Source organism: Xiphophorus couchianus, chromosome 16 (assembly GCF_001444195.1).
Source record: "Xiphophorus couchianus chromosome 16, X_couchianus-1.0, whole genome shotgun sequence".
Taxonomy (NCBI): Eukaryota; Metazoa; Chordata; class Actinopteri; order Cyprinodontiformes; family Poeciliidae; genus Xiphophorus; species Xiphophorus couchianus.
Window position 1 is genome coordinate 15,594,267 of NC_040243.1, and position 12,837 is coordinate 15,607,103.

Below are 12,837 nucleotides of genomic sequence, written 5' to 3' on the forward strand. Positions count from 1 at the left end.
TTTTATGTCAAAAATGTCCATGGATTAAGGAGTCTCTGAACCTTTTGTTTATTTTGATACACATCTTTGAGCTGTTTGTTGAAGGGAGGAAATGGACAATTAATCTGTTGAACCACATGTTGATGGATTCCTAAAAAACAGGAAATCTCAAACCACAAGAACTGTTGAGTCTCTTTTTACATCTATACCTGTGTCACACAGTCAGAGAAGGAAAGCCAAATAATTTCTTTTCTCAGTAAGAATGAAAATGATCAATTCGATTTTTACTCTTATACACACTTTTTTGCAAGTTGTTTTTGTCAACTTATGTGATATAGAACATTTGATATAGAACATAAGGAAGCAGAAAAAAATACAGAGCACAGAGAGAACAGAAAAAGAAAACTGTACTGTGGTCATCGTTTTAATGCTGGAGATCAAAATTGCAAACTAGTAAGCAGGGCAAAAATACACAGCAGTTATGAAGAATTAAATATTTTATGTACTGAGAAAGTGTTCAATTTCAATATTACAATTAACTAACCTGTTTAAGACTTTAATTTAACTGTTTATTTTCTACTTTTCATGAAATTTTGAGTTTAAGAAAAGGTGGAAAAAAGGATAGCTGATCTACTGTATATTTTTGTACAACGGCAAGAAAATCTGGCACGTATATAAGCTGTGTTCTACTGTTTGAGAATATATAAAAGATGCCTGTCTTTTGGTTGTCTTTCTTTGTTTGTACTTGTTTTGTTTACTGGACTGGTTATTGCACTGGTGTTGCATGAATTAAAAATTAGACATGAAACAAAATCCTTCAAGAAGCACAATAATAAAGGGACCTGCTAATTTGCATGACATTCTTTAGAGAAAATATGATTAGTCCTGTCTTGTTTTGGTTTGTATAATCTAAAAAATTATTTATGTAACCTATTCGACTCCAAAAATCTAACTGACTTCCAAATAGTGTCCAGTCCAAATAGTTATGTTAAATCATATTTAGGCAACAATATGCTTTCAGTAGTAGGTAATCAATAGCAATTTGAACAATTGGATTAATATAAATATAAAAATAAAGTGTTAATGCTTTCTATGTAAAACTTAGGAAATTTAGGAAATTATCCAAATTCATTAGTGGGCATAAGGCGCCCCCTCTGGTTGTTTACTAGTAAAGCATCAGCTCAGGTGTGAGGGGTTTTTGTAAAGCTCTGCTGCTTGTTTTTGTCACTGTTGTCTTTCTAGCACAGTAATACACAGCAGAGTCTCCAGGTTGCATATTCTGCCCATTTAGAGTCACTGTGTTGCTGCTGGTGTCTACATCAATACTGAACTTGTTCTTCAGTGACTCTTTGAAGAGTAAATTTCCACCCTTATCATTCACCCCAATCCACTCCAGTCCTTTCCCAGCAGCCTGTCTGATAAAAGCTGTCCAGTAGATCAGATGATAAGAGACCTGACATCTGATGGTCAGACGTTGACCCGACTGCACAGTCATTGCGGCTGGTTGTGTCAGCTGTTCACATTTCACATCTAAAAAGATTAAATAGATGCATCAATTTAACACAGAGCAAATAGTCTAAATAATTTAAATTCTGTTATCCAGTGAGACTCGCGGGATGCAGCAGCAGACCTACAGAGAACATGTTGATGATGACGGTGATCTGATTGAAGTTTCTCTTCTTCTGAACTGAAAGCGTCAAATCAAGCCTTTAAACCAGAATGGCCCTGTTTGCATAATGACAGTCCTGCCTCTCAGTATTTTTGACCACATATCGCAAGAAGTTTTATCTTTTCTTTTTTTCAACCAGCATGCAGAAACAGTATTTCTGAATTTACAGAGTTCATGTTAAGTTATTATTTTACAGCTGTTGAACTTGCTCTGATCACACTGCTATATTCATTATGACAGATTTTATAAGACTCCACTTGATTTGTGGCTGTACAGCCACAATAAATGGAATAAATTAAGGCAAAGCAAAAAATTTTAAATATAAAATATATCCATGCATTATTCTGTTGAATAGTGTATTAGGAAACCTAATTTTCTATCATTCTCTTCTGAATACATAATTTGCGGCTAGAAATAATTATGCTTTTTGAATGTGAGGGAACAAAATAATTGCACTGAAATACAAAAATTTCAGAAACATGGATATTTTACCAGATTGACAATTAGAGAAGACAGTATGAAAATATTTACTAAGTTCTGAATTCATTTATATTCCTCCAAGTTTTGCATCACTTTTTTAAATTTAATCTTTAATTGACACTTTAACACATTAACAATTTGAGATGTTTCTCTGACTCAGATTAAAGTTGTAAGTGGTGCATGGGCACCTCCTGTGGCTTTGATTATTAGTGCATACTTATTCTCAGACTGTGATGTTTTTGTACAGTTCTGCTGCTTGCTTGTGTCACTGTGGTCTTTCTGGCACAGTAATACACAGCAGAGTCTTCAGGCTGCATATTCTCTCCATTTAATGTCACTGTTTTACTGGAGCCATCTAAGCTGATGCTGAACCTGTTATTTAGTGAATCTTTGAACACTGTGATATGTCCAATGCCAGATCCACCAATCCACTCCATGCCCTTCCCAATGGACTGTCTGACCCAAACTGTCCAGTAGGTGCTGATAGAATAAGAGACCTGACAGCTGATGGTCAGACGTTGACCTGGCTGAACAGTCACAGAGGCTGGTTGTGTCAGCTGTTCACACTTCACACCTGTGGAAAACAGACAAACATGTTAGAAATCAGAATCGAGACAGTAAACACTGTACTGTTCTGATCACTGATCAATATGATCAGATACACTGACAATATATATCTGATTGTATTGTCAGTGGTTCTGCATCAGTGAGACTCACAGGATCCAGCCGCCAGCAGCAGTAGCAGAGCTACAGAGAACATGTTGGTGTTGAAGATGATCTGATGGGAGTTTCTCTTCTTCTACTGCTGACAGCATCAGATCACCTCCTTAAAACTGAAAGTTCACATTTGCATAATTAACAAAGCAGCAAAATAGTTCATTATAATCTTTCAGCCAGCATTAAGAATTTATAAATTAATCAAGTTTTTACAAAAATAAGTCATACACAATATACTGAGCATCTTATGTTTCATAGTGGTGAACATTAGCTTTTGTACTTGGAATTATTTTAATCAGTTCTTACACTAGTTTCCTGTACCTCAGAGAATAAACCTTAAAATGCTTTTGTATTTTAGTTAAACTTGTATAATCTGAATCTACCAGACAACGATCTTGGAGCGCCTCCTATGATGGTATCATATTACATGAGCTCAGGCTCTAAGAGTTACAGAGAATACAGGGCCATGCAGAGACCTTTGGAGGGGCAGGGGCTCAAATTTAAAAAAGGGGCACATTGAACAGAAACTCCGTACAACAATATAGCAACAACCCATACTAATCAAGAATCTAATTGGATCCTACTATATCATTGCCATCATGCGGGGAAATGCAAAGCAAATCTAGTCTATATTTTCCCCAACAGGTATAAAGTTTCTGTTTCTGCTGCTGACAGTCCTGGAGTGCTGAGCTGATCTGAGGCTGTAGCTGTTAAACAGGCCAGAGGAGAGAAGGTCAAAGGTCATGAAGTTATGAAATAAGCTAATTTGCTGCCATTTTACTAATTAAGCCCTAATAATATCTATCTATCTATTAACCTCTAGAACAACCTGGCTGCAGGCTGATTTATAGATCAAACAAACTCAAAGGGGTTAACTCTATATAATAGTTTGTTGTTAAACCTCTAGATCTAGAATTATAAGACTGGGATATCAAGGCAAAGAAAACTCAGTAGCTGCTGGTAGGGGCCATTCAGGGGCCTCTAGACACTCACTTTGCCCCCCGTCTGCACGTGCCTGAGAGAATATGTTGGTGCTGAAGGTGATCTAATGAGAGTTTATTGTCTGCTGACAGCATCAGATCAACTCTTTTAACCTAAAGGTTTAGATTTGCATAACCAAGAAATAAAACACATCCCTCAGCTTATCATTTATGTCTTCTTTATGCTACTTTATGGAGCATTTTAACAAGCATAGAAACATTTCAAGATTTTTGATTCAAAATGTGTTTTATTTCCACACATTACAATACCCTTTCAGGTTTCCTAAGGTGGTGTATGAATTCCTCAAGTTATTTTGACAGTCAGGTATCCACTGATGGTTTATGGCAATGATTCTGTCAGACTCTCTGTCTGACAGAATCAACTTCAGTCTGTTCAGTCAGAGTCACTTTTTTACTGGAAGGTATTGATTCAATGCTGATCTTGTTCTCTAGTGAATATTTGTGACCTAAGGTGTAAACAAATGTATGATCCTCGCACATTGGTGTTTTATGTCAAATTCTCATTTTGCATGATTGTGGTTTCTGTAAGGTTAGAACAGATTTTATCCTGTGACAAAACGCTCCATACCTTGTGGTACAAAATTTAATGATATTTGAAAGAATTAATGTTGGTGCTACATATTTTCATCTCTAATGTCTGTGTGTGTTGGTGTCACTGATCCTCCTCTGCCCCCTCCAGGCTGTCATAAAAATGCATTTTATGTAGTTTTTGTACAGCCTCTGTGCTCACTTTAACCACTGTGCTTCTGCAGCACAGTAATATACAGCAGAGTCCTCTGGCTTCAGGTTGGATAATGTCAGATGCGTCATGCTGTTACTGCTGTCCTTTCTGACTTCAATACGTCCGCTAAGACCACTGGCATATCTGTTATTGCTGGGATTGCTCGACCCAAATCCCAGCCATTCCAGTCCTTTTCCTGCAGGTTGTCTGATCCAATGCATTAGATAATCGCTAAATGTGAAGCCAGAGCCTCTGCAAGACAAACTGAGAGTCTCTCCAGGCTTTTTCACTACTGAACTGGAAGGAATGGACTCCATCCTCTGACCTGTACAACCTGGTTATATGAAAATAGAGGAACCATTGATGAGAATTACAAAGGAAGTGACATTTAGTCAGTAATATGATATGAAACATATGGAAGCAGGACAACTTACAGCACAGAGAGAGAACAAGAAGGAGGACAGTGAGTGTGTTCATCATCTTGAGGCTGCAGACACAAATGACAAACCAGTCAGCAGAATTGAAATACACAGCAGAGATCAGTGATTTGCATTAGTATGAAGAAGGAGGGACTTATGGCCCTTTTCCACCTCTGCTTGACTCAGCTCTACTCAGTTATGAGGGATTTTCACCAGTAATGATTAGCATGTAGTGATATTTTTGGATCTTACTTCACAGGGTTTCCTAGTGGGCCAAATTGGGCTTAAAACAATTTCAGAATACTGTTGGTCACAGATTGGCTAGGGGGACGAGTCACTGGTTGCGTTCAACAGTTTCCTGTACTTCTCCAGTGTTTCATTTCGCTGTCCAAAGCATTTTCTACCTCCTTTCTTTTTGAGTCAGACAAAAAGCCACCACCTGACCAGAATGTTCAACATAGTTTCTATTTCCAAATTATTTGTTGCATTTTTGTCATATTACAGATCACACAGACCACTTGATTTGTTACACGGCACCTGTTTGTGAACAGCTGTTTGATTATTTAATATGTTTACTTGATTCCATGGCATAATGTCTGTGCTTTGGTGTGTTACACTAAATCATATCAAAACTCATCAAACTGTATTTTTGCCCTAAATTCTCAGACTTGAACTGCATTGGAACAGAGGAGAATATCTTATTGGATCAGGTTTTTGTTCTTTCATCTGTGTATGAGTGTCTTTTTCGTGGCTCTTAATCATTAGTATTTGTGGTCAAGCTCCAAGAGGTTGTTGTACAGCTTTTTTCTGTGTCATGGAGACTTGCAGGATCCAGCAGCCCGAACCAGAGGCAGTGATACAGAAAACATGTTGGTGTAGAAAGTCATCTGGTTGGAGATTATTTTCATCTGTAGCTGCCAGCATAAGATCAGCTCCTTAAAACTGAATGACTTGATTTTCACAAAAAAATCACTGCCTCAGTTTAAACTGACGGTTTGTGTTTTTCATCACATGCTGTCAGAGCTAAGCTAACCAAGTAAGATTTATATCAAATGCTCATTTTGAAGAAATCTAATTACTGAACAAGTGGAAGATATTTTTTCCTGCAAGAGAAAATAGCAGTTTTCAAATATTTTGTGATTTTAAATGCAATGATGTTTAAAAGCAATTATTTTAGGTAATATATAGTTTCATCTGCATTTGTCTGTGTGTGTTGGTGTCACTGATCCTCTTCTGCCCCCTCCAGGCTGTCATAAAAATGTATTTCATGTAGTTTTTGTACAGCCTCTGTGCTCACTTTAACAACTGTGCTCTATAGCACAGTAATACACAGCAGAGTCCTCTGGCTTCAGGTTGGATAGTCTCAGATGGGTCATGCTGTTACTGTCTTCTCTACTGATTTCAATACGTCCGCTCACACTGCTGGCATAGGTGTTTCTACTATTAGTGGAGTACCCACTTCCTATCCATTCCAGTCCTTTTCCTGCAGGTTGTCTGATCCAGGCCATAACATAGTCAGTAAATGTGAAGCCAGATCCTCTGCAGGACAAACTGAGAGTCTCTCCAGGCTTTTTCACTACTGAACTGGAAGGAATGGACTCCATCCTCTGACCTGTACAACCTGGTTATATGACAATAGAGGAACCATTGATGAGAATTACAAAGGAAGTGACATTTAGTTAGTATTATGATATAAAACATATGGAAGCAAGACAACTTACAGCACAGAGAGAGAACAAAAAGGAGGACAGTGAGAGTGTTCATCATCTTGAGGCTGCAGACACAAATGACACATGAGTCAGCAGGACTAAAATACACAGCAGAGATCAGTGATTTGCATTAGCATAAAGAAGGAGGGACTCATGGCCCTTTTCTACCACTGCTTGACTTGGCTCTACTCAGTTATAAGTGATTTTAATCATTAACAGCGATCATTTAGTAGTGATTTTTTTTTAGACTCCACTTTACTGGGTTTTAAAGAGACAGTGGCCCAATTTCAAGGTGTCAAATTGCAAAGTCAAATGTCTTTTAAATCATGTTTGATATATAAGTATTTTTATAACAACTGAAGGTAACATGGTTACTAATGCACTATGTGCCTACAGAATAAATAATGCTACCTCTCTAAGTATTATAAAATGAATTTGAAACCAGTATTTTCAGCAAACTACATCATAAAATGTACAATTTCTGTACATGTTTATTTCATTTCATCATGATTATGTTTCCAAGTATGATTTTGGTCCTATTAGCTTACTTTAAATGTAAACAATCATAAAAAATGGTTTTGAGCGCTTCCTCTGGTTACTGTCTGCAACAGGTGTTCAGGCAATGATTTGTTCTGATCACATTTCAAATCTTCAGTGGTCTATGAGCTCCCCGTCTTGTGTGTTTTTCAAGTTTAGGTTGTGAGAAGTTTTTGTTCAGCGCTGGTGCTTGTTTGTGTCACTGTAGCTTTCTGGCACAGTAATACACAGCAGAGTCTCCGGGCTGCATATTCTGTCCATTGAGAGTCACTGTTTTACTGGAAGTGTGCATCTATCCTGAATTTGCTACTCAGGGAGTCTTTGTAGTGTGAACTCCCACCAACATGTTTCATCCCAATCCACTTTAGTCCTTTCCCAGCAGGCTGTCTGATCCAAGCTGTTCAGTAGCTGTACAAAGAAAAAGAGACCTGACAGCTGATGGTCAGACGTTGACCTGGCTGCAGAGGCTGGCTGGGTCAGCTGTTCACACTTCACACCTGTGGAGGAAAACATTGAATTCAAAATTACTGCAAAAATATTTCATAATTCAGCTACATAAAAACTAAACTGATTAAATTCAGTGTGATCAAGCTGTAAATGTTTCTTTATCAGATAGACTCACAGGATGCAGCAGCCATCAGCAGCAGCAGAGCTACAGAGAACATGTTGGTGTTGAAGATGATCTGATGGGAGTTTCTCTTCTTCTGCAGCTGACAGAATAAGCTAATGTATATGAAACATGACCATTTAATTTGCATAGTAATGTCCAAACCAATCAGTATGTCTGCTACATATTAAGGGGAACTTTATCCATTTTGTTCTACCAGAATACAGAGTGTGTCTGAACTAATAATGCTGATTTTCTTCTATGAGAACTCAAGTTACACATTATGCCAGTTTCCTTTGGTTGTGGACCCTGATTATTGTGGTTCATTTTTTCACTCTGTGAATTACAGAGTCTGGTTTTGTCAGCTGTTCATACTTTACACCTGCAGAGGATACTATTAAATTTACATTTACTATCCAAACAGTTATCAGTATGTTTTGAATGAAGAATAAAAAGCAGTATGTTTACATTCATAAAATTCGTTGATCAGATTGATATTTATTCTGATTAAATAGTACAAATTTATTATTTATGGGCAAAATTTAATTAATTTAATCATGACATGCATTTACATTCACCAGGTTTAACTTAGAATACAACCACTGACAAGCATTTAATTGTAAAATTTTCCACCAAACAACAGAAGAAGAAGCTACTTCCATCTGTGCTGAACATAAAAACAAATGCACTATTGGCATGTCAGCTTGACATAGAGTTCACAGAATGACATGATCAGAACAAATGTTTATTCACTGGTTTCCAGTATGTAGAGAAACCATCTCTATATGGTCCTGTGGATGAAACCATTAAACAAACAATTCATTTAATCCTGAATCTATTGCAAATAATTTTCCAAGGATGTATGTTTGCTGAGGTTCGATTCTCTGAGGACTTCTATCAGGTGATGCTTTACTTCAGGCTTCTGCAAAATGCTAAGTAATATGTGTCACTCACCTTTCTCTCATTTTGTTTTCCAAACTACCTGAAGAAAAGAACCAGAATCGTTAAAGTTAACAGTGAGACAAATAGATAATGCTGGAGGTAAAAATTACAAGATAGTAAGCAGTAAAAATTGACCAGTTCTGAGCAAGTATATAAGCAGTTTTCAAATGCAAATATTTGAGAAAATGTATTTGTTTTGTTTAGTGAACTGACTCCTGTGCTGGTAAGTGTTGCTGAAATTAAAAATTACACATGGGAAAAAAATCCTTAAAGCTGCACTTCTTGAAGTATCATAAGTAGGTACCTGCTATTTTACATTACATTCTTTATAAGAACTTGATCAGTCCTATCTAACACTAAGTTGTTTAAATTTAGATTTATGTAACTTAGCTGATTTCAAAAAGTTCTAAATTAGTGTTTTATCATTTTAGACAATCTTTGGCAAGATGCTTTCAGTGTTGGGTAAATGAAAGCCTATTTGAAAAATTATCATTGGATATACAATATAAAAGCAAAACCTAACTGACTGTAATGTTAATATTGTCAGTGTATAAATGAATAGTGAAAACTGCAAGGCGTTCTTTTAGAAAATTGTTAAATTCTGTAGTGATCTTAAGACGCCCCCTCTGGTTGTTTACTAGTAAAGCATCAGTTTAGGCTGAGAGGGGTTTTTGTACGGCTCTGGTGCTGGTTTGTGTCACTGTGTCTTGTCTGGCACAGTAATACACAGCAGAGTCTCCAGGCTGCATATTCTGTCCATTTAGAGTCACTGTGTTGCTGCTGGTGTCTACATCAATACTGAACTTGTTCTTCAGTGAATCTTTTAAGCGTAAATTTCCATGCTTATCATTCATCCCAATCCACTCCAGTCCTTTCCCAGCAGCCTGTCTGATAAAAGCTGTCCAGTATCTCAGATCATAAGAAACCTGACATCTGATGGTCAGACGTTGACCCGGCTGCACAGTCATTGCAGCTGGTTGTGTCAGTTGTTCACATTTCACATCTAAAAAGATTAAATAGATGCATCAATTTAACACAGAGCAAGCAGTCTAAATAACTCAAACTCGGCTATTCAATGAGACTCACAGAATGCAGCAGCCAGCAAAAGAAGCAGAGCTACAGAGAACATGTTGGTGTTGAAGGTGATCTGATGGGAGTTTCTGTTCTTCTGTAGCTGACAGCATTAGATCAGGTGTATAAAACCTAAATTTGCATGACTAAGCAGCCAATCAGTGCATTAAAAATTACGTCATGTCACGTACTTGATCTTTTGTCTGGTCTGCTTGAGTTTGCATAATGACAGTCCTGCCTCTTAATATTTTTGACCACATATTGAAAGAGGTTTTATATTTTTTGTCTTTTAACCAGAATCCAGAAATGATATTTCTGAAGTGGGAGCGGGATTAGAAAGGTGCAAATGTGATAAAGAACTTCAGTTTTTTAGCTCGTTTAAAGACCTAAACCCAATGTGCACCAAGGCAACAGTCATATTATAAATACATTGCTTTCAACATCATGACAAAACTGTTTTATTATTATTTTTGTTGTTTCCTCTAGTAAGAACAATGTTTTAACAATTGATTTTGTTTCCATATTTTAGCTCTTATTTATATATGATAATGACACATTGATTCTTAATGATGGAGTGCAGTAAAATTAATCTTTCAAGCAGTTCAATTTTGAAATTGGCCTGAGAACATCCTAGGTTTTTAACTAAATGTTGTAAGAACATTTTGAATGAAAGCATCCAAATTATAGAAAATGCCTTCGTTGTTGTAGAGCTAAATGATTTAGTTGTCTGATGGTGCCACCTGTGGCGATTTTTGTGTCATGCAACTGAAAAGTTTTTGTTCAGAGTTTCTGCTTTGTGTGTCACTGTGACTCCCGAGCGCAATAATAAACAGCAGAATCTTCAGCTGTCAAGCTGTTCATCTGCAGATACACCTGACTTCTGCTGTTGTCTCTGGAGATGGTGAATCTTCCTCTCACTGACTGAGAGTAGTAGGTGCTACTACCACCATTATTGATAGTAGAGACCCATTCCAGTCCTTTTCCAGCTGCCTGTCTGATCCAAGCGTTCCAGTAATGGCCACCAAACCCAGAATATGTGCAGGTCAGTCTGTGAGATTCTCCAGGCCTTTTAACCACTGATTCAGACTCAGTCAGTGTTTGACCATCCGTACCTGCAGAGAGGTTCATTATAAACCATGTTAACAAAATATCATTGTTATATCATAATGTCATATGTATTCATCAAGGAATCCTTTGTTCTTACCTGTCCAGTTAACTGATAGGATGAAAAAAAACACCACAACCTCAGGTAAAATCATTTTTGAGGATGTCTACTTTTGCTCAGTCTACTGACTGTTTCTCCAGGGTTTACTACTTAGACTCTTTGTAAAAATATATGGAAGCAGATAGTTTGCATTAACTCCTCCCACTGGAAGTAAATTGAACTCCTGTTAGAATACATTTTACTTTTATGAATCAATCATTCAACTCATTGTTTTAACATTCACTGTATTTTTACTGTTTTTAAATCATTTAGAGAAGCAAAAGGCAGAAAAATTGTATCCATCACCTTACGACAACAGGACTGCAGACAGAAAATACATTGTAGAAATTCAATCATTTCTCATTTTTTGGGATTTTGAAAATGTTGCATTGTTTTCATCTGTTCTGATCAATTAAAGAAAAAGAACAATAATTGATATTAATAAAATTAATATCTGCTCTTTAAGACCTCGTATCCTAACATAAATCACAATTTTTTATTGTAATATTGATTTATTTTCTGTTTAGTTAGGTTACACATGCTTCAACATGTACACTGTAAAACATTTGAGCCATATTTAGTTGTGTCTACTATCTTCTAGTCTTTAAGTCAAATAAATATAGTGAGTTTTAGATTTTAAACTTAAATGTGTGAATTTGTGAAAGATAAACTTACCATAGTAAGTTAACAGAGCAGCAATTAGTGATTTGTAGTATTATAAAGAAGGAAGGACTTGATGAACCAAGAGTTTGTTTTTTCAACGTGCATTTATATCAGATCATATTTTCTTGAACAGTAAATTTGTTAAATTTGATCTTAATTAGTAATAAACTGATTCATTTTCAGCTGATACATGTATAAAGCATCAACATTCAAGTACTGTAAAATCTGAAGAAAAAAATATGCAATGATCTTCTGAGATGACATTGTTGATTTATATTGTGACTTCTTTATAATGACTGTTGTGATTTGCATTTGGGGAATATAAATTGTGTTCTCATCTTGACATCTGAGAAGTAACTTTTGACTTTTATTATTTTATTCACAAGAATATTTTATATTTTAACATTTCTGTTTGTTTTTGTTTGCTCTGGTTTCCTAAGATCAAAACCCTGTTAACACTTTTCAGTGACTGTATTTATGCTGTAACTCTGTTACCTTACAGCCAGTTGTTTGAGAAACTAATCTCACATAAAAAGAAAAATGTATTTAAATTTATTTACAGATTGCAATGTCTCAAATTGCGTAATATATGTCATATTTTTCTGAATACATTGTCTGCTCAGTGTAAAAATAACACTTTGTATGTGCAGTGGAACAAGTAAAATTGCACGAAATCACAAAGAAGCAAACAGTTTAAATATGTTTGCTTTAAACTGTTTAAAACAAACATATTTAACTATTTTATAATTTTACTATTATAAAATAGTTGAATTTTATAATAGTAAAATTCAACTGCCATACTTTCTAACTTTATGAACGTATGGCCACATTTTCAGCAATATTTGCTGACTTTAGTAAAGTGTAGCAAAGCTAATATTGACTATAAATATTTTCATAGTTATGGTTGTTGCTCTGAGCAGGTTTCAAATCTTCAATGGTCAAAGAGCTCCTCCTGGTGTGTTTTCATGTTGAGGATCTGAAGAGTTTTTGTACAGCTCTGTTGTGTGTTTGTATCACTGTGTGGTGCCGTCCACTCTGGCACAGTAATACACAGCAGAGTCTTCAGGCTGCATATTCTGTCCATTCAGAGTTGCTGTTTTACTGGAAGAGTCTAAGAC

At 36.2% G+C, this 12,837-nt stretch overlaps 1 protein-coding gene across 1 annotated transcript in view; it reads right to left on the reverse strand.

The window, feature by feature from the left end:
• The window catches only part of LOC114159458 (uncharacterized), a 259,878-nt gene that overhangs the window by 245,268 nt on the left and 1,773 nt on the right, over positions 1-12,837 (reverse strand). The gene's annotated exons all lie outside the window — the stretch shown is intronic.